The sequence below is a fragment of the Geotrypetes seraphini genome, chromosome 6 (genome assembly GCF_902459505.1).
Source record: "Geotrypetes seraphini chromosome 6, aGeoSer1.1, whole genome shotgun sequence".
In the NCBI taxonomy this organism is placed as follows: domain Eukaryota; kingdom Metazoa; phylum Chordata; class Amphibia; order Gymnophiona; family Dermophiidae; genus Geotrypetes; species Geotrypetes seraphini.
Window position 1 is genome coordinate 139,714,285 of NC_047089.1, and position 21,182 is coordinate 139,735,466.

The 21,182-nt window shown below is 43.6% G+C and overlaps 1 protein-coding gene across 22 annotated transcripts in view; it reads right to left on the reverse strand.

The window, feature by feature from the left end:
- Positions 1–21,182, reverse strand: part of INPP4A (inositol polyphosphate-4-phosphatase type I A) — a 399,562-nt gene that overhangs the window by 338,066 nt on the left and 40,314 nt on the right. For 19 of the 22 annotated variants that reach the window (XR_004539925.1, XM_033949323.1, XM_033949336.1 and 16 more), the window contains one exon: positions 4,359–4,474. The exons of 1 other annotated variant lie outside the window; for it this stretch is intronic. The gene's annotated coding sequence lies outside the window, so the exon portion shown is untranslated. The remainder of the gene's footprint in view (positions 1–4,358; positions 4,475–21,182) is intronic. 2 more of the 22 variants (XM_033949317.1, XM_033949319.1) reach the window with 1 other exon arrangement.

Here is a 21,182-nt window from a genome sequence, read left to right on the forward strand (position 1 = left end):
TGGTTTTCTTCTGATAACTTGCTTGCCAGGGTCTCCTTCTTTCTGCATGCTAACCATCCATCTGCCAACTCTGTCCTCCCTTTCCATTTCCCTTCCCTTCCCAGGAAGTCTGGTATCTTTCCTTTTTTTCATCTCCCTCCACAGATTCACCTTTTCTTAACTACCCTTTCATCCGGCATCTCTCCCTCCTTCCCCACCATCCCAGAGTCCACCATCTCTCCGTTTCTTTTCCTAATTACCCTCCTATCCAGTATCTCTATCCCTCCTCCACACCATCCCTTGTGTCCAATTTCTCTCCCTTTCTGTTCCTTCCCTCCCTAAATCCCATGGTCCATCATCTCTCTCCCTCTCCTCTATTTTCAGACCCATTATTTCTTCCCCCCCCAAAGTTTGGCATATGCATGTCTCTTTGAACACCCCCTTCCCTCTGTGTACTTCTAAATCATGGTCCCCCCCCAAAGGCCTGTCCCCCCTTAAAGGTCTGCCTGTCCCACCTTGAAGGCCTGCACCCCCCTTGAAGGCCTGTCCCTTCCCCTTGTAGGCCTGTCCCCCCCTTGAAGGCCTGCCTGCCTTTCCCCCCTTGAAGGCCTGCACCCCCTTGAAGGTCTGCACCCCCCAAAGGCCTACACCCCCCCCCCGAAGGCCTGCACCCCCCTGAAGGCCTGCCTGCCCCCCTTGAAGGCCTGCACCCCCCCCCCGAAGGCCTGTCCCCCCTTGAAGGCCTGCCTGCCTGCCTGTCACCCCCTCCCCCTTGAAAGCCTGCTTGCCTGCCCGCCCGCCCCACCCTGAAGGCCTGATGCCCCGACCCACCCCGAAGGACCGCTCGCCCCCCTGGCCTCCCCGCACCACCTATGAACAGCCGCAGCAGGATCGCGAAGTCAGCGTCAGCGATCCCTGCGCTGCTTCCTGCGCCACGGTCCCGCCCCTCCTCTGACGTCAGAGGAGGGGCGGGATCGCGGCGCAGGAAGCAGCGCAGGGATGCTGACGCTGACTTCGCGATCCTGCTGCGGCTGTTCATAGGTGGTGCGGGGAGGCCAGGGGGGCGAGCGGTCCTTCGGGGTGGGTCGGGGCATCAGGCCTTCAGGGTGGGGCGGGATCGCGGCGCAGGAAGCAGCGCAGGGATGCTGACGCTGACTTCGCGATCCTGCTGCGGGCTGCTTCACAGATGGTGCAGGAAGGTCAGTGGGGCGAGCGGTCCTTCGGGGGTGGCGGGGGACTGAACGGCAAGGCCGGGAACACCCCCTTAGGGCTGGTACCCGGGGCGGCCCGCCCCCCCTAGGTACGCCACTGCCCTGAGGGGCTGATACTGCTAACAGCAGACTTCTGCGACACAAGTCTGAGTCTTCTCCCAGATAGAGGTCCTAACAAATGGAAACCTCAAGGCCTCCAAACAAATCCTGAGAAAAAATACCCAAATATAATAAAACCACAGATCAGATCAAAAACAATTCTGAGCAACTTACTTGCAGAAAACAATCTGAAATGGCATAAAGCAGCTCAAGCTGAAAAACATGGTTCAGGACCACTAGACACACTGCACTAGAAGCTGTGTTAGAGCCCTATGAGTCACATTAACAGACAAATAAAGCAACTTGGCCCTAAAGCAGCTTGATAGTATCCTTCCTTACTCTCTTTTAACTGCTTATAAGGTTAGCGGCTCTTCCATTCTTCCAGTTTTAAAACATGGAAACTAGTTTATTTCTCTTCCAGAAAGACAGCTCAGCATCATCCTACTCAAGTCTTTTAAATGAGCTTTATATTTGCTGAGAAAATAAAGAGCATGACATAACCATAAGATAAACCACAAAGGAAACTAAGGCTCTGAGCCACCAATTTTTTTTGAAGTCTGCTTTGCATTTTTTCTCCTGAAATGGAATGAAATATCTTCTTGCTCTCCCGTAAGCCATACAATTTACAATTCTAAAATTAGAAAATACCAGTAAAAGATTCTGTAGCTATAAAGAGCATAAAACAAGCTCCAAAATGGGTACATCATGGATGTGAGGCTGGCATGCACACTTTGGGGGATGAGAGGCGACACCAGTAAGCGCAGCGCTGAGTTGGAGAGAGCAAGTGCAGTGTAGGAAGAAACTTTAGCAGTTTGCTGCTTCTACTGTAGCTCATTGTGTAATGAGTGGAAAGCAGGGTTTTATGGCATTCACTTTGTATGTTTATTTCAGCACTTTGGCTTTTATTTTTTGCACTCATTTTTCTTAATCTGATTAAAAGCCTGCACTTTTGTTTATTTCTGCCTGAGTATCTCAAGTATGAATATTTGTACAGGAACCCATCTGCACACTTCCTAAACTAAGCAGACTTGCCTTTTCTTTAATATTTTAAACTATTTTTATACATTGTTTCTATGACTTTGCAGACATGAGCACTTGCTCCCTCATATCATTCACTTCCAAACACATCCACTTGACTTTTGCTATATTTTATATTATAGATAATAAGAAAGATAAATTAGTGCAACAAAGTAAAACATCAATTCAGCCTTTATTTGGTTAAAGTAGAGCAGTGTATTGCAAAGTGTGTGCCGTGGCACAGTAGGGCACCATGAAGAGATTCCGGGTATGTCACTAGGGATTCAAGAATGTGAGTTTGTCACTGTCGGCACCTCTCCGCCCCCACTGCATAACTGTAAATGTTCACCAGCATGAGAATTCAGAGCCACATCTGGACGGCCTCCAAGCATGCATGGACGTTGAGATGATGACAACATGCGCATGTGTATGACATCATTGTGTCGACATCCGCACAAGCTTGGAGGCCCTTTAGATGTGGCCTCAAGTTAAGGGAAGAGAAGATGGGGGTGGTGTGGGGGTGGGGTGGAATGGGGCAACGACCAAGTGTCCTCTTTTTTTTTGCATGCCATAACTAAAAAAAAAAGTTGTGAGACACTGAACTTGAGCGTTCTGTATATAATGGATGCAAATTTGCAACATGTACATAGAAAAAAGCACATAAGGTATACTTGCTCTATAAAATCAATAAAGTAAAGCATAAAGCTGAGAACCAATGTAGGATAACAAGAGAATAGATTGAAATAAGACTATAGGGGATAATTATTTTATAAAGATTTTTCCATATGTAAAGACTGTTTTACATGTAGGAAAGGCCTTTTATAAAATTACCTCACAGTATATGTGTGTGGAGAATACAGCATGTACTTAGATATGCCTCATGTGCAGGAATTCTGGGGGCATCATTTGGATGGAGCAGGAGCAGAATTTAAATTCACCTGCATATTTTATAATATACACCAGTACACACAATTAGACCTGCTTCAAAGGTGTAAATATGTGTGTATTCATTTACATGTTACATGGGTGGTTCTGGGAGTCTGTTTTATAAAGACATATACGCACTTATACTGCCTTTATACAGTAGGCTTCAAACAGGCACCCTTTTGGTTTTCTTGCATCAGCACCAATATCTTGTAGACTGCTTTTTTACCATGTACCGTACTAGTAAGATTTGTGATATCCCAAAGCTTAGCTCTCCAAAATATAAATTGAGGACAGCTCTTCCAGAAATATGCAATAGTTAATCTGCCAGCATGGAGACAATGCACATTCCAGGGCTTCATCCCATTTCCCCAACAAAGTTGGGGGAGTGGGGGTAAGAATCTAACAAACATGTATGATTGTTATGATTTCACCTTATTATGATTTCACCTTATTATGATTTCCCAGAAGGCTTGTACTCCGTCAAAACCCCAATGCATGTGCAGAAAATCCCCATATTGTCCAAAACCTCTCCAACGAGGACCAGCTGAACTAGGGTTACCAGATTTCCTCATTAAAAACAAGAGGACATGTGGCCCTGCCCCGTTCTGCCCCCACATGAACCTAATTTCTTCTGACTCAAGCTCGGAGCCGCATCTGGAGGGCCTCTAAGCATACGCAGCTCAGGGCCTTCCAAACCATGGTAAAACTGCTGGATTTTGGAAATCCGTACAGAAAGAGGACATGTACGGGTTTTCCTGGACATCTTGTAATCTTAAACTAAACTTAAAGAAAAAACAACAACCAGGGCTTTTATATGTTAGTAATTGCCTGAGCGGATTTCTGAGGTTGTCTGTGTACACACAGCCAGGCACACAAGAAAGATACAACAGAACTCTTTATTAATTCAGAAACCTGAGCCAGTTACTTCACAGGCTCATGGAAAAGAAAAAAATAGTTAGTCAAAAGCAAAAGTCTTGAAATGGGCCTAAGATACTGTTCGTGGCTAGGGCTGCCATGTCCCAAATACAGGTTGCAACAATTTTCTCTAGTCAGTTAATAAGGTCTAGGCCCAGGTCAGACCCTAGAACATGGTTCACCATACTTCAGCAAAAGTAGTTGGCTTACCTCAGCCAAGCAGATGTCTAGTGGTTGCAATCAAGGCATGTTGGAATCGCTCTTCTTCTCTTCTCCTCTGAGCTCTCTAAACCAGTGTTTCCCAACTTCTTCAAGCCAAGTACCTCCTAGATCAAAACATTTTCAACTGAGTACCTCCAAGTAGCAGATATTCTGAAAAGGACATTTTGGGCTAGATGCACTAAACAGGATATGTAAGCCCGCAAGGGTCCGCTCCGATCCGATTTTTGGCCGATTATAAGAGAGCTATTGATGCGCAAAAATTTTGCATGCAAATGATTCCAGCTGAGATTTCTTTGTAATTCCCATCTCTCCTGTCCAATTTATCGCTGTGAGAGTGACTTTCACACATGCGCAGAGACAGCAGGGGAAGCCCGAACAGTTGAGAAGCAGGGGAAGCCTCATGCCAGTCAGCTATTCAGGGGCAGGAAATCTTTTTTTTTTTTTTTATGGGCACAAATGTTATGTGTGTGTTACACATGCACAATATCTGCCCCATAACCCCCCCCCTCCCCGCTGATGACATCCCACCAATGAACCGGCACTGGGGAACAACCACTCATTCCCATCCGCACCAGCAAAAATCAGCTGGAGGGATGCCCACTCCCTCCGGTCATGCTGCCCCCTCTATTGCGCAAGAAAAAAATTGGCAAAAGGGATGCCTACTCCCTCCTGCCTGTGGGGGGCACCAGGCACCCCCACCTTGCACCATCTTCTAACCTCCCCCTCCAAAACTGGCAAGAGGGATGCCCACTTCCTCCTGCCACCAGATACTCCTCCGAACCTCCACTCAAGGTCTGAAGAGAGCAGGAGAAGGAGGCTCGGTCACCTCCAGCTTGGAGGCCCACTGGTCCAAAATGACGGGCTTCTCCTCCTTAGTGGTCCAAAATGGCAAGCCTTCCCCTCCTTGATGGTCCAATATGGTAGGCCTTAGGCATCTGAGCCAATCAGGGCCTTAGGCCCTTCTCCATGTATCATATGACACACTAGAGAATGACACGGTGAAAAAATTGGTCCCCGTCACCGCCCCGTCCCCGTCTCACCATTCCCGTCACCGCCCCGTCCCCGTCTCACCATCCCCGTCACCGCCCCGTCCCCGTCTCACCATCCTCTTCACCGCCCCGTCACCGCCACTGCCACCCCATTCACCGCCCCGTCACCGCCACTGCAATCCCATTCACTTTTCTTTATTTACGTATAAAGGAAACATTCTTTAAAACTTTAAAACTTAGTTAAATATTAGTTAATAACTATACAAAAACAAAACACGCAGAGAAAAAATTAATTAATATAAATTCCCTGACTTCCCTGCACTGTCCCCCCTTGAAGGTCTGTCCCCATCCTGAAAGCCTGATGCCCCCCCCCGACGTCCGATATATCCCTCCCCCCGAAGGACCGCCGACTCCCCAACAATATCGGGCCAGGAGGGAGCCCAAATCCTCCTGGCCACGGCGACCCCCTAACCCCACCCCGCACTACATTACGGGCAGGAGGGATCCCAGGCCCTCCTGCCCTCGACGCAAACCCCCCTCCCCCCAACGACCGCCCCCCCCAGCTTCAAAATGATGCCTGAAGTTACCTTGGGGGTTCTGAGCACTATTAATTTTAATTTATTACAGCACTCCAGAAATATTTTTCTAATTGTTTTAACTTGGAAAAGCGAACCAGGATTGTCTTAATGAAAGGCTTATGTTCTGCACTGCAGCCCTCCTGCCCTCGACGCAAACCCCCCTCCCCCCAACGACCGCCCCCCCCAGCCGACCCGCGACCCCCCTGGCGACCCCCACGACCCCCCCACCCCCCTTCCCCGTACCTTTGGTAGTTGGCCGGACAGACGGGAGCCAAAACCGCCTGTCCGGCAGGCAGCCAACGAAGGAATGAGGCCGGATTGGCCCATCCATCCTAAAGCTCCGCCTACTGGTGGGGCCTAAGGCGCGTGGGCCAATCAGAATAGGCCCTGGAGCCTTAGGTCCCACCTGGGGGCGCGGCCTAAGGCACATGGTCGGGTTGGGCCCATGTGCCTCAGGCCGCGCCCCCAGGTGGGACCTAAGGCTCCAGGGCCTATTCTGATTGGCCCACGCGCCTTAGGCCCCACCAGTAGGCGGAGCTTTAGGATGGATGGGCCAATCCGGCCTCATTCCTTCGTTGGCTGCCTGCCGGACAGGCGGGTTTGGCTCCCGTCTGTCCGGCCAACTACCAAAGGTACGGGGAAGGGGGGTGGGGGGGTCGTGGGGGTCGCCAGGGGGGTCGCGGGTCGGCTGGGGGGGAGGGGGGTTTGCGTCGAGGGCAGGAGGGCCTGGGATCCCTCCTGCCCGTAATGTAGTGCGGGGTGGGGTTAGGGGGTCGCCGTGGCCAGGAGGGTTTGGGCTCCCTTCTGGCCCGATATTGTCGGGAAGTCGGCGGTCCTTCGGGGTGGGGGTGCGAGTGGTCCTGCCGGGGGGGGGGATGTATCGGACGTCGGGGAGTCGGCCGGGCAAGAGGGCTTGGGCTCCCTCTTGCTCCGATCGCGGGTGCGGGTGGGAGCGCGTGCGAGCGGTCGTTCGGGGTGGGGGTGCGAGCGGTCCTGCTGGGGGGGTGAATCGGGCGTCGGGCGGTAAATAGCGGTTCCTAGAAGGGGGTACATTGGCCCGCGGGGACAAACCTGTTCACCGTTTCCGCGGTCGGTGAATGGCCTTGTCCCCGTCACCGCAGCGACTGCTAGTTTTCTTCCCCGTTTTCGGCGGTGACCCGCGGCTTAAATGCGGTGGCCGCGGGTAAACCGTCACCGTGTCATTCTCTATGACACACCAAGGAAGGAAAGGCCCACCATTTTGGACCGGTGGGCCTCTGAGCTGGAGGGACTGAGCCTCCTTCCTGCTCTCTTCAAAGGTACTGGGGGGGGGGGTTTCAGGAGAGCATCTGGTGGCAGGAGGGAGTAAGCATCCCTCCTGCCTTTTTATTGGGGGAGTGCCCAGTGTGAGGTGGGCATCGTTCCTGCCAATTTTTGCTGGCATGGGGGGGAGGTGTTGTCAGTCCCCAGTGTCAGTTCATCATGGGATGTCGGGGAGAACCATGATGGGGGGGGGGCTTTTTCTTTAATAGGGCAGATATTGTGCATGTGTAACACACACACAGGATCTGTACCCATTAAAAAAAAAGGGTTGGCATGTTATAAATATTTTTGTCTTGACCAGTCACTTTTTTCAGATCACTAAAAGTGATCCTTTTTTGTGCATCAGGAAGCCATGTTAGAGCATCAATCACTCTGCTAGTTTACATGGTATTTCACTATTATTGACCTTATTTGCATGGCCGGATCAGAGAAATGAGTGATCCTGCAGAAAACCATGTGATGAGTCGTTTTCTGCTTCGGGTTGGCAAATCTGAACATCGCTAAACCAGTCAAAACCGGTTTAGCGATGATCGTTTGAGGACCGCTGACTTTAGTGCATCTAGGCCTTTATTGTTAAACAGTAACTAACTAGGAATACATAACAAATACAGGTCACTGCAACTGGCATACAGACCAAGACATACTTAGCATGATCTGTTATATTTCATTCTTATATAAACTGGCCCCTTGAAAGGTGATGTGTCATTCTGACAAACTGAGTGAAAATGAAAAATCACACACAGATTGAGAACCCCCTCTCCCAACTAGCCAGTGGCATAGAAAGGACAGCGATGCCCCCCCCCCCCCTCTTCTCTAACTTCCACTCCCCCACCATGCACCTTCCCTTCCTCCTGTACTCTTCACTGGCAAGAACAGCATCTCAAACCTGCTGCTCGCTATGGCCTTGACTCTCCCTCTAACATCACTTCCTGGTTCCGTGGTTGGAGATACTGCTCATGCCAGCAAGGAGCTGAAGCAGTATAGGGGAGAAGAGAGGAGCTGGCGCCCCCATCAAGACGGTACCTGGGGTGGTCCTCTTCCCCATATTATGCAACTGCGACTAGCAGCAGCTCTTTCTGTATTGTAACTTGCCTGCACAGCCACCATCAGTGCAGTGATTCTCTCTGGCAGCTTAAGGGACTTTGCAAGGTCAGGCCACCTCTGAAGAAAGAGGAAGTTGCATCATTGGTGTTGGACCCAACTAGCAAAGGCCTCAAGGCTGCCAGAGAGAATCGCTGTGCTGATGCTGGCTGTGCAGGCAAATTAAAATAAAGAAAAAGCTGCTGCTGCTGCTAGGCAGGGGTAGGAAAGGCAAAATGTCAGCAGCAGCAATGGCAGAATACATCTCACGCTGTATACCACCTGGGGTATGTGTACCACATGTTGGGAACCTCTGCTCTAAACCTTGCTTTGGCCCCGTCTCATACTCCCTGGCAGCTGCTTCCTGTACTCTTCCCCTCCCATGTCACTTTCTCCTGGGGAAGAGCCACATATGGCTCCCTCACGATGCACTAGGAAGTAATTTATACATAAGCTCCTGACTATTGTTACAGATAGAAATTGAATCCTATAAACTCTGCCATCCTCATCAAGCTCCAAGCCCAGATCCTGACTCACTTAGCTATCAACCCAGGATCAGCATTATCATATTCTACCCCACACCCTAAAAAAAATATTAAAGCAAAATAAAACTTAGTAATTAATTTCCTATTGAACCCTGGTGGATTATGCATTCAATAATATTCAGTCTGTCCCAGTAAGGCAATTCTTATGCGTTCTTATTGCTACCAGGCCTTAAAGATCTATTTCCTTCATGTATCCCATCAATCACTAGAGCCCAACCAAAACTGAATCCGAGCTCACAGTGGGCAGCTCAGTTTTGGCCAAAACTAAAGTCAAAAATGAAACTGGCCCTACCCCCACTTGACCAAAAAGTGCCTCCTTCTGGACCCACCATCTGGCAGCAGACCCCTCGTGAAACCTCCTCCTTGGTGGCAGCCCCTTCCTAGTGAGAGCAGGAATGATCTCTACTTACTCCTGCCCATAGCCAGCTCCTGAGTTAAAATGGTTCCGAGACTGCCAAAGGAGATCATTTGAGCCAAAGGAGCCATTTTGAGATTTGAACCTGCACAGGCAAGGGTTTCTGAGGATTACTCCTGCCCATACCAATTCCAGTCTCAAAATGACTGCTACGACCTACAGCAGCAGTCTTGAGTCTCAGAAGCCACTGTCAGGATATGGCTATGGGCAGGATCAAGTAGAGATCACTCCTGCTTCCACTAGCCACTAACGACATGGTGGGTGAGTTCACAATGGAGCTACAGCCGGTGGGGGGCCCTTTTTGGTCAGGGTTGGAGGGAGGAGGAAGTGGGAACTATGCACAGGCATTTTCAGGCAAAACTGAAAGCAAAAGCCAAATAAGGAACATCATATACTGTAATACTCCAAGATCGTGAACAGATTTAAATTGTGTATCTTTCCACCGTGGCCCCCCAAAAAACGAAGCCCTCTTTCAGCTCAGATCCTCAGAAAAAGTATAGTAGAGTCTCAATTATCCGAGATAAACAGGACCAACAGGCTGTTGGATAATCAAGAAGTTGGATAATAGAGAAAAGGCAGATGAGAGATAAAATAGAAGTTTATTGAAAGTATGTTTCAAAAGAGGAAGCAGTAAAAAAAAAAAAAAAAAAAAGTTTAAAACTTAATGTTCCCAAGAATCTTACCCAGCTGTCTTACCTATTGACTTTTAACCAAAAGTAATAATGGTAAAGAAAAGGAAAAACCCATGTGTGATATTACCAGGGTATGCTGGTTAATCCAGAGCATCAGATATGCGAAGGTCAGATAACTGAGGCTAATATAATCATAGGTAGCCAAATATTATTTAGCAATGAGATGATGATGTACAGTATATCCGTCTAGTATGTTGGAAAATATTCCTTCTAACTTTCTAGTATGGCTGGCTGATTTTGTTAATATAGCCTTCGGAAATGGTATATATCCTAAAACTTTACCATCTATAGCAGGGGTGCCCAATACGTCGATCGCGATCGACCAGTAGCTCAGGAAGGCAACGCGAGTCGATCGTGGAGCCCATCCCAGGCTCCGTGATAGACTCGTGTTGCCGTCCTGATCTACCGGGCCGATCAGCCTTCCTCTCCAGTGTTCTCCCTAGGGCCTTTTAGCTAGGCAGTCCGCCCAGCTGTCATCTGCTGTTGCTGCTGCCGCCGCTGCTGAACATAAAAATAAACCCGGCTTGGAGATTTCAGCCCGTAGCGAACTTATGCTCCGGGCTCTAACGTGCGAGTGCCGGCTTTTCTTCTCTTCCCTCCAAAAACGGAAGTTATGTCCGGGGGGGGAGAGAAGGGAAGCCGGCACGCACATGTTGAGAGTCCTGAAGCAAGCGTTCACTATGAGCTAAGGCAGGAGACAGGTTAGTGAAGCATTTGCTCTTCTTGCTGCCGGGTCCTGCCTACTTTCAGTTTCCGCGAAGGCAGGACCCGGCAGCATTTCCCCAATAGGTCCATCGCGATTTTGGGCCAATCAGCTTTCCTCTCCCCGACGGCAGAATTGACGTCAGGGAGAGGAATGCTGGTCGGCCCCGAAGCAGGGAGAGCTTGGGTCGGCATCGGCTTTGGGGCCTGTTATCCATTGGTGGCGGCTTCCTTAAACTAAACAAAAAGAGAGCCTTTGTTTTGGTGACTACAATTCCCTTCCTCATAGAGACTGATGTTAGTATCGGGAGAGAAACTAAAAAAAAAGAAATCTAAAGTTTTTGATATTTTTCTAAATACTAAGTCAATCTGATCTCCAAAATTCAGATACGAGTCCAGAATGTTTTTCTTCAGGCTAAGACAACTTAGATCGATAAGTTATATTTTATCCCAGAATAGTTTCAGGTTAGTTGCACAGGCTCTCTATATTCTGGTATCACAGAATGAATTCAAACATTTACAACTGCTCCATAACACTGCAGCCAGACTAATCTTTCAAGTACACCAATTTGAACAGGCCAGCCCATTGCTGCGATAACTCCACTGGTTGCCAGTGAAAAAAAGAACACTTTTCGAGACTGCTTGTATTGTCTACAAGGGACTAATCATCTGATATTAAGGTATCATTCTCCTTCAGCAATTCAAGAACAATACATTGGCATAAATTGACCTACCATTTGCTCTTCAAATGTGCCGGCAGTGGCAGTGGCTTGGGGGAGGGCAGGGAGACAGAAGGAAAGAAGAGAAACAGAAAAAAAGAAAGGGGGCATGAAGAGAGGAAAAAAAAGAAAGGGAGGCAGAGAGAAAGAAAGGGCAGAGAGAGAGGAAGAAGAAAGAAAGAGAAAGAAGAGAAAAAAGATTGAGTGCAAAGTCAGAAGAAGAAATTGTAACCAGAGACTCATGAAATCACCAGACAACAAAGGTAGGAAAAATGATTTTATTTTCAATTTAGTGATCAAAATGTGTCTGAATTTATATTAGCTGTCTATATTTTACACTATGGTCCCCTTTTACTAAACCGCAATAGAGGTTTTTAGCACAGGGAGCCTATGAGCGTCGAGAGCAGCGCTGGGCATTCAGCGCAGCTCCCTGCACTAAAAACTGCTATCGTGGTTTAGTAAAAAGGGAGAGGGGTATATTTGTGTATTTTTGTATGGTTGTTACTGAGGTGACAGTGCATAGTCATCTGCTTTGACCTCTTTGGAAAAACCCCGGAATATGAATGATAATTAACATTTTCTATGCGTTCAGTGTGCTTTGTGTTTTTTTTTAAATTTTATTGTTGGTAGATCATTTTGACTTGGTCATTTTAAAAGTAGCTCGCAAGCCCAAAAAGTGTGGGTACCCCTGATCTATAGCATTAACTCTAATACCAAAATTCTTCACATTAGATTTAACTAAAGTGGAAAGTTATAGACCAGTAGCAGGAATATCTTGGGCCTACCAAATTATTGGAATTTTGTGTTAATTTACAATTATCAGAATATTTGTAACTAATTGTTAATTGATGGTTTCCATGACTTCCAACGTGGATTTAGAGCTATGGATAGTACAGAATCTTATTAGAGTTGACATCAAAAATGAAATCTTATCTAAATAACAGGAAACAGTCTATTTTATTGCAGTTTGATATTTCAGCTGTGTTTGATGCAGTAGATCAGTCGCTGCTCCTCCTTAAATTAAATGAATTGTGTCTATGGGATATTGTTTTGAAACAGTTTGCAGAATTCTTAAAGAATGGAACATATGAAGTAAGAAAGGGTTCTAATAATTCTCAAGTGTGGAGAGCTATAGGTATAAAATTTTCTTTTCTTCAGCTTTATGTACAGTATTCTCTTATGCAGATGACATTTTTGTACTTTGTTTGGTAAAGGATTCTTTTGATGATACCTTACAATATATCAGGAGCATTATAGAGGCTTTGAGCATGTGGATACAGAGAAATTTTAAAGCCTAATAAACTAAAGACAAGGTTGCTTTGGTTTGGTGACTATAATTCACTTCCTTGTATGGAATTAGTTTGATGACAGGAGAGAAACTTAAGATTGAGAGAACATCAAAAGTGTTAGATATTATTGATTCTGATCTTACTTTTGTGGATCAGATCGAATCTCTGGTTAAGACATTTTTCTTTAGATTAAGGCAATCAAGAACAATAAGATAAGTTTTAAGCCAAGCTAGCTTCAGGTTTGTGGTTCAAGCCTGTTTTATTTCCATATTTGGATTATTGTAACTTTATTGTGGGTTAGCAAAGAAGAAATATAAAAGATTACACTTACTTCAGATACTTCAGAATCAATTTGAGAATGCTAGTCCACTTTTGAAGGCACTACATTGGTTACATTGAAAAAGAGAATTCAATTTAAGATTGCTTGGATATTTAGATATAGTGGTGATGGCTGACCACAAAGTTTTGGAAGCATTATCTAAGCTTTGAAATATTTTAACTTCTGCTCGTGCTACTGGTGATCAAGTGGACTCTTTACACAAAGATAAGTGCTCCATTTTTTAAAAATTATAACTTTAGATATTTGGACTAGAGAGTTGCGCGGGGACAGAAATCCCACCCGATTCCACGAGGCTCTCATGACATACATGAAAAGGATTAGAGACAATATTACTCCTACTAATAATAGACTTACTTCGGTGCTGATATATACTAATATACTTCACCCTAATCAAACGGGTTTTAGGAAACATCACAACACCGAATATTCTTTAATCGGGCTCACCACCAACATCATTTACAATTTAGACCACCACAATTCAGTCATCCTTTTCTCCCTTGACCTCTCGGCTGCATTCGACACCATAGATCACTCCCTCCTTTTAGACAGGCTACAATCAATAGGCATAAGCGATTCATCGTTACTCTGGTTCTCTTCCTTTCTATCCGACCGCAACTCGACAGTACGCTTTAATAATTCTTCCTCTATACCATTCTCACACAATTATGGAATCCCTCAGGGCTCAATCTTGTCTCCATTACTATTTAACATCTTTTTATCTCCTTTACTCAGTCTTAGTCAATCCATAGGTTTCACGACGTATGCCTATGCTGACGATATCCAACTGATTCACTCTGTCAACCCGGAAAATTCTAACGAAATAACTCAAATTAATCAAAAATTGGAAAAAATTAAAAATTGGCTAACACAGAACAAGCTTGCGCTAAATATATCCAAAACTAAAGCTTTATTCTTTCCATTTAAACAAGCTCTCCATTTAAACAAGCTTTCCATTTAAAGCTCTCTATTCCTTTTTCAATCGATAACACATTAATTGAACTTGTCACATCACTTAAGATACTAGGAGTAACAATTGACGACAAATTCTCCTATCAAGAGCACATTAACAATATAGTTAAAAGTTGTTTCTATCGTCTACGTTTAATTCGCTCAATGTCAAAATATCTGGAACCAAAATCCCTAAACATCTTATTACATTCCCTCATAATATCCAAACTAGATTATTGTAATTCACTTCTTATGAATATCACTCACAAGGATCAAAGACGCTTACAAATAATACAAAATATTGCAATCAAAATAATTCACCAAGGGAAGAAATACGATCATGTAACCCCCTATTTGATTGAATCTCATTGGTTACCTATCAATCAACGAATAACATATAAAATAGCATTACTAGTACATAAAATAATATCTACTAATGAACCACAGTTTTTAGATCGACTTTTAATTCCTCATATTTCAAATCGTTCACTTCGGTCTAACACACAAGGGCTATTAATGGTCCCCTCACTGAAAATAATAGGAACAAGACGCCATGACATTTTTTCAGTCATGGCTCCTCTTATATGGAATAATCTCCCGCTATATATTAGAGAAATAAAAGATCTTAATTTATTTAAAACTAATTTAAAAACATTTCTCTTTAAAGCCTCATTTAACCTTTAGAACGACTCTTTCCGTGAAGAACTAAACTGCATAAATCTCCTCTTACATCTTACCCTAACCTAATGTTCGACCCTACCTTTCACATATCCCTTTTCTTCCCTTTGGGAAACAGCAAAATGTAACTTTTACTTCCTAATGTTCTTTCCTATGTGTATATTAGTACGTCTGTATTGTCAGTTTGTCACAGCCCCTTGAAATTTTTTATGTAAAATAACTTGTCTCTTTGTCTTATGCTATAATTTTTTTTATTATGTAATTCGCTTAGTTTCTAATAAGCGAAATATCAAATTCAAATAAACTTGAAACTTGATGCTTTCTGCTCATGCAGCGACCTTGCCCTGGGGGGGGGGGGGGAAGAAGAGGACTCTGTCCTCCTGCTCTACCATTATGCAAGCTGTCCTCCCACTCTAGCCTGCAGATGACACCTCTCGATGAATCAGCAGCAACAGTCTGTCATGTGGGCAGTGAGCTCAGCACGTAGGCACGCAACACCAGACCAGAAATTAGGTAGGCCTCGGGATAGGAACGCCGGGTCCATCCCCCTGCAGGATTCCCACGATCCCGTTCCCATGCAGACCTCTGATTTGGACAATGTTTTGACTGTTGTTTGAACAATGTAACTGTATGGAGTTTTTCTGTCCTAGGATGTGTTTCTTGCTTGAATAGTTTTGAAGACAGGTTAGTCCCTAGGATATAAAATTACCCCTGGTGACAAAGAGGTATTTCTCCATCATTTTTGTATACATCTTGAATTTAGAAATTGGTCCCTATACCGGCATTATATGTTATTGAATGTTTGTTTTTTTTTATTTATGATTTTAATTTTTTGCATTCAACTTGTGTGGTGGTTATCTATAAGGCTATAGACCACATCACGTAGTTACATTTAAGCAGATGACATTCTTTTAGCTGTTCCTCTTAATCCTTCTCATCCAAATCTTAGTACTGTTCAATCATTCCTCAACCTGAGCTCTGATTAGTCAATCACTGTTTAGTACTAAACACAGATAAGACAGTAGCTCTTTGGGTTACTGGTTCTCTTTCCTCACCAGTGACTGCTCCTAATCTTTCAGGTTCTCCGATAAAACTAGTTACCTCTCTTAAATATTTAGGGGGTTGGACAAATAGTGCTCTTACTTTTCAACTTCATAGTTCCTCTTTTACAAGATCCTGTTTCAATTTACTTCAACTTATTAAATCTGTTCGTCCATACATTGATGAAATTGCTGTGTGACTGTTTTATATGCACTTGTATCCTCAGTTAGACTACTGTAATATTATTTACAGTGGTCTTCCAGCATTTGTTCTTAAGAAACTTCAATCTATCCAGAATTCAGCCATCAGATTGTTAACTCATGCATGTCGCTAAGACCATGTCACTGGTTCCCTGTTAAATATGTCTTTCAAATATCAGGTGTAAAAGAACACAAAAAGAAGAATGCCACAATAGTAGAAGTCCAAAAATTCTTCTTGGATAAAGTAAAAATAGCAGGAGTCAAGGGAATGGTTTAAACACTCCACAACATGATGTAAATAAAATTATGTGAAGTGGGGGGGAGTCCTCAGTTTACACAACTAAATGCTAGAAAGGTCACCTGTACTTGTCATTCTGTTTTCTTTTCTGTTGTTCCTTTCCTGTGGAACTCCATCCCATCCAGTCAGAACAATCTTATATGAAGTTTAGAGCTCTTCTCAAGGACCATCTTTTTATGCAGCCTTTTTTGGGGGGAACCTTAATTGCAGTTGGAGGGCTGGAATGATATTGACACTTTTTTTTCCTTCCTTAGATACTTTCCTGTCAATTTTGGAGTTCTTTTATTTTTCTGATTTTAATGTTTGTAAACCACTCCAATGGTTTCCGAGGGGTGGTATATAAATCTTTTAGCAAACAAACATATGGATTAAATTCTAGGGCAGAGGTCTCAAAGTCCCTCCTTGAGGGCCGCAATCCAGTCAGGTTTTCAGGATTTCCCCAATGAATATGCATTGAAAGCAGTGCATGCGCATAGATCTCAATCATATTCACTGGGGAAATCATGAAAACCCGACTGAATTGCGGCCCTCAAGGAAGGACTTTGAGACCCCTGTTCTAGGGGGTTAATTTTTTACATTAATATTTTGAGATTTTTTAATAATTCAAGACCAATACAGTGTTTTAAATTAAATTTTCCATCTCCACTACATTATTCGTCATAAATGATTATATGAATCTACTTTTGAATATAAAGGACCCAAAGTTTGGAATAGTTTACCATTAAGTTTAGGCCAACTTGATTCATATTATCAGTTCAGGAAAACATTGAAGACATATTTTTTTTCTAATTATTCTTGAATAATTGTTAAATTTGTGGAATCTTTTTTGTGGGTATCTGTATTATAAGATACTTATCATAAAGCAACCCACTATACTTATATTACCACTCAACAGGGGTTATATTAAACCTTCATTATCTTAGGTTTTTCAAATTATTAGTGTCTTGTTTTAATCTTCTTTTTATTCACTTCTTTTTTGCTCAATAGGGAAAAATTCTCAATTTTTTATATTATTTTCTTCTTTAATTTCTTATTTAAATACCTCCACATGATAATATAAGTATAGTGGGTTGTTTCATGATAAGTATCCTAGGATTTGGACACTAGGGGCTCCTTTTACAAATGTGCGCTAGCGTTTTTAGTGCACGCACCGGATTAGCGCGCGCTACCCGAAAAACTACCACCTGCTCAAGAGGAGGCAGTAACAGCTAGCGCGCATTTGTAAAAGGAGCCCTAGGTCTTATTTACAAGTATTTTTGTGTAACTGTATTATAAACCACATTGAATTTTGATGACATTTTGCAAGGTATAAGAAACTGTATGGTATGGTAAGAATTCACTGGAGCTGCCTGTATTTCCTTTAAAGCCTCTCACCAAACTCTGAATTGATAGGTAAGACTAGGACTTGATTGACAAATCCTTTTTATTGTAGACATATGGCAATAAACAGCAGATCAGCCAGAAGACAATAGTCTAACAAGCTTTATTTCTGTGGAAGACACACAACACACATAAGATCCAACATAGGTTGTGTTTTGACCATGCAAGGGCTGCCATCAGAGACTCAAAGAAAACTAGAATACAATAATAAAAAAGTCACTAAAATCATAATATTAAATTAGATACATATAAATAAGGGACTAAAAATGAAGTGATTAACACCCAGATAAGAACTGTGTAACTGAAAATCCATGTATAGATAAAAAAATGTTTATGTGAATAAAACATTGATAACAAGTCACGTAAATTTATATATTCTATTTTATTGTTAACAGTTTAGATACCTGTATGATAAATGGTATATCAAAAATAAATAAACTTGAAGTACAGATAAACAACTATGGGCTCCTTTCATCAAGCCGCGCGTTAAACTGCTGGCCGCGCTAGTCGCTAATGCCTCCCTTGAGCAGGCAGTAATTTTTAGGCCAGCGCGGGGATTATCGCGTGATGAAAAGTCACATGTGTTAACCCTGGTAGCGTGGCTTAATAAAAGGAGCCCTATATCTGCAAGTAAATTGAGAACCTGATGGTAAAACACAGATAATGATGACAGATAAAGACCATATGGCCTATCCAGTCTGACCATCCACACCAACTACTTAACTCTATAATCCTTATTTTTTTTTTGCCCTCAGAGATCTTCTAAGCTTATCTCATTATTAAACATTTTTAAAGCACCAGATCTTAGTGGATTTGACCTTTTTTTTTCTCTCAGCAGTTTTTTTTTTTTCTTTAGGGCTTTTGATTCTATTGAAACTAGCTTCTACCAAAGCACTGTGATGCTCTGAGCCTTCATTTACAAGATTTTTTTTTTATGGGGGGGGGAGAGGGTGGAGGGAGGGTAGGGGTTCTTTTCATTTTTAACTTTTCTTGCCCATTCCTATATAACTCAGTAGCTGAAAATTTTCAAGGAGCCACAAATCATGGTTCCCCAGAGAAACCACTATGAGTGCACATCAAGTCTGTCAATCCTCTCCCCTCCCCCACAAGTCAAGAAAACTCAGAGCTGGAACTACCATTAAGCACAAAGTTTTGAATGGCAGTAGAAAGTATATCTGGAAAAGCCCTTGCAGTGGAAACCTCCGATATCCCTTCCCCAGCCCTGCACCACTGTTATATCTACTCAAGACTGGCAGCAGCAATGGCAATACAACAAGAAAGAAAAGTATCAAGGAGCATTGGAACTCCTTGGTGCTCTGAAAGTCCAGCCTGTCTTCCCCCTCCCCAATACAGACTTCCTGTTTATGTGGGGTTCAGAGGCTCTGTGTCATGCTTCCTTCCTGTTTTATTGTTACTGCCTCTGCTGCAGGTTCTGAAGAGATGTAACAGCAATGGAAGTAGAGGTGGGAGCAGAGGGCATAGCAAGAATAAGGGCTCACCTGTAGCACCTAATATCCTTGTTCCCGCCCTGTGGCTTCTGCCTATACAACAGCTTCAGCCAGCCTGAGAAGCAACAAGCCGGGCTTGGGATTCAAACTCTGATCATCCACGTTGCAGGATGCAGCATTGCCACCAGGCTCTATGCAAGTCCTTTCTGTCCTTGTTATTACATAAGTACTCAGTTGTGAATTTCCACTGTATTACTTTATTTTACTATGAATTATAAGCTGGGGGTAACGTAAAAGAGAAGCCATCATTATAATGTACAGTACATTAACATGCACAAGCTGGCAGGATGTTTGGGAGAAAAAAATACAATTCACGAGCCCAGTTTAGTAAAGAAATAGCATTGGTTTTGTATAATTTGTTACCTCCTTTATAAACCCTTCTTAGAACAATGAATGTCCCCAAAAATCTCAAGAACTTAAAACTAAGGAAGATGTCTCATTGTTTTGTTATAGAAACTTAGCTCTCTCTTCATTTAAATATTTAAAAAGGAAGAGGCCAAGATTTAAAAAAATAGCCTGTAATGTATTTGAATTTTGCTTTGACTGAAGACTGAAGAGGTGTGAGTCATGGAGCTCAGCAAAAAAGGTCAGAGTGAACACAAGACTACAGAAAAACCATCAAGTTCTTCCTTTATCTTCCATTTTACATTTTCATTCTAAGCAGAACTTCATCTGCTCACACACATTTTTTTTTCTGTTTCATTTCCTTTTCAGCATCTTAACTTTGCTGAAAAGCGAGTGCTTGGACTTCCCTGTCAGATTCCTAGACCCAGCTCTTACTCCTTGTTCTGAAGCAGCACCATTTACCACGCTCATTAGGGAAAGTGAGTGTCACTGACCTTGCAGAACAGCAGTACCAGTACTGCAGTATGAAGCTCTCAGGGGATACAATGGCTGAGCTACACAGAAAGTAGAAAGGTTTCACAATGCAGTTGGGAGGAAGGGAGAAGCAGCAGGTTCCAATTAGGAGAAACGAATAGTTAGGAGAGGAAGAGCTAAAGGATAAAGAATGGTAAAGCAAGAAAAATGAGAGAAAAGGAGAGCAGGAATAATCTACATATAAATGGATAGAGAAACAGAGAAAAGGAGAGCAAGTTGAAAATTGTCTTCTGAGGGGCTGGTTAGTTGGAGTCCATGGTGCTCTCTCCTCAGGACAATTTACAGCTGAGATAACACCATCCCATCCAGTTGTCCCTAGGAGAGCCCTGCATTTACTATTGCTGTCCCACTGACAAATACATTACAGGGTCTACTTGGTCTTGTTTCTCTGCCTCCTGAAGCCACAGGAGTTAGTTTGCAAATCCATATGGAGGGAGATCAGCTTTATGTAGTGCTTACCTTTAGGAGCTTGTGTCATTCAGGATTGGGGTCACTCTGCAAGGTGCACTTAAGCACCTCTGTTTCACACTGTGCTTCACATACTATGGCTGTCTTCAGTCTCTCTTCCCACTCCCACAAAAACACTCACATGTTAAACACCAAAGTAATTGCACAGACATATTCAACAAAGTTAATTTTTTCACAAAAGTACGACTAAAATGAAAGGGAAATATTAATATCACAGACTGATGCATGTCAAGATGAAAAGAAGAGAAAATAAATGCAAAATGAAGGACAAATCCTAACAAGAGAAGACTGACCAGAGGAAAGCAGAGACAACAGACCAAGACCAGCTCCTGAGACGACAATAAAAGATAGAAACAATCCAGTACCAAGAGGACTGTAGGTAAAAACCAGAACAAAAACCCCCTGCATATTGTCTCAATTGGCTCTCAGTCCCTGATCCAGAGTAGTGTTGTGTCTGCTTAGCTTCCTGCACCACCATAACCTTCCCATATTATACTCTCTGCTCATTCACACTAGCGCATTCCCCTGGGCATACCAGGATGGTCATGTCCCCAGACTGCTTTCAGTATCTCCTGAGAGCAGAATTATCCCCATGCACCTTCATTATGCCACCATGTCCTTTACCTTGAGTACCCTGGCATAACACCCCCAAACAGAACAAACTGGAGAATTCCAAAGGTCACAGACAGACATGACACAAAAAAAAGCAATCTGCAGTTTACTTATTGAAATATTAAGAGTTTTCTAAATTTGAATCTCTA